A 2,086-nucleotide genomic window follows, 5' to 3' on the forward strand; every position below is an offset into this window, starting at 1 on the left:
GCCTCGCCGCCATCTCCCCCGACACTGCCTCGCCGCCGTCTCCCCCGACCCCGCCTCGCCACGCCTCGGTGCCGCCGTCTCCCCCGACCCCATCTCTCTCCCCGCCCTCTGTAAGCACTCTCCCCTTCCAATCCCTCTTCTCTGCTTAGTATGAACCCTAGCTATTTAGTGCTAGTTAGTATGAACCCTAGGCTATTTTTAGTGCTAGTTAGTTAATTACTTATATGGTAATTAGGGCAGTAGTTCCTAGGTACTAATTAGTTAGTAAGAACTAGGTACTAATTAGGTATTAGTTTATTTTTATTTATAGTAAGTTTATTTTTAGTAAGAACTAATTGAATTAATAGAACTTGTTATTAAGAACTTGTTGCTATTTTTTTAGTTAAACCAATTTTTCTCGCATCGACGTGGACGATGCCTATCCTGCATCCTTGTCGTCGAGTCTGCGGAGGACGACACCTGCTTGACCAGATGGGCCATGTCCGGGACTGGGCTCTGCCGGGGTGGTATTGGGAGGCGCTACCTACCGGGGGGCGCAGGTTGGTGAGGAGCCAGCCTGTCGTTGACCCGAACCTTCTTTGGTGGCGGTCGTGTGGGCCAGTGACGGTCCAGAGGCTCGAGGACTCCGCGGAGGTGGTGCGTCACCGTGTCAGTGAGGAGGACGCACACGTCCGTCGCTACTTGTTTGCGTTGGAGCACAGGTTCTCCAATACCTGGCAGGTTCTCCAGGGATCTCACTGGAGCTATGATCCCGTGATGGTTCCTTCTCTGTGGGTGTCCACCGCCCGCGCCGATACCCGTCGTGTGCTAGGGTTTTAGTTGTATTAGTGATGTTATATGTATGACACTATTTGGGATGTATTAGTGATAATATTTGACGATGTACGGACGCATGAGATGATTTACTTTTGCTTATTGAATGCATGCTAATTTGAGTCCTATAAGATATTTTGAAATGTATATCTTGTGTTGCTCAATATCCAAGTGGCCGGTCATGTTTGCAGGTTACACCTCCGAGTGGCCTATGTTTTGCCGGAGTGTTGATTCATTTCCGTTCCGGCAAATTTCAGGCGCTCGATATGTCCTATTTTAGAAAAGGTCTTGCCGGATTTTTCCGTGAATTTTGGCATGACTTGTGCCAGAATATGTAGGAAATATCGAGTGCCTCGGATTTGTGTGTTGAGTATCCTGGTAGTTTTCTTCGATCGATTTTCAATTAATGTTTTAACTATGAACATAGGAAATGTCTGATGACGAAAAGGATTTCGGTATTTGCAAATACTGCGAAGACGAGCGCGTCATGTGCGACGGAATCTTCCTAGATGATGATAGGCACTTCAGCATCAAGCTGGACGAGAACTTCGAAGTGGATACAGTAAGACACAACGACAAGTCTTTTTTCGTAATTAAGCATGACATCTGCTTCATTTGCTTCAACTTATATTTTTTTTACTATTGTACTAGCGTATCCCCTGCCATGCAAGAGTTTTCGTATTGGATAAGATAGGTTTCAGTCATACTATGGAGGGAAAGAAAGTTTACTTGAAGTCTGAGCATGGTTATATTTTCCACGCAAAATTATACAATTCAGACGACTACACCTATTTTGGATGCAAAACATGGCGAGCACTATGCAAGACTTATGCATTTGAGCCTGATATGGTTATCACCTTTGATATTCGTCCGGAAGATGATATTGAAGGTAATAACGACATCTGGGTCGATGTGCAGATGCCTCCAGTTATACCATTATGTAAGTTTCTCAACCATATTTATGTCTTTGATATTGTTTATTCCAAAATAGTTGACAACTAATTTGTATTGTTAGCTTATTTCGGTGCAAGCAAACATGTCCAGGGCTTGGTAGCAGGACCTACTACTGTCCCAAGGCTGAACTCAACTGCGAGGAGCTAAGTCATTATGTTTCATGGCTTGAGGATCTTGATACTGTCAAGACAAATTTTCTTCCTGCATTTAGAAATGTTAGTACTGAAAACGTGCGACCAATAGTGTTCGTAATGAACTACGGTCACATCTATTTAGGAAGGATGGTAAGATTTTTACTATTTGTCCTCAGTGCATCTTT

The sequence above is a fragment of the Triticum aestivum genome, chromosome 7A (assembly GCF_018294505.1).
Source record: "Triticum aestivum cultivar Chinese Spring chromosome 7A, IWGSC CS RefSeq v2.1, whole genome shotgun sequence".
Lineage (NCBI taxonomy): Eukaryota > Viridiplantae > Streptophyta > Magnoliopsida > Poales > Poaceae > Triticum > Triticum aestivum.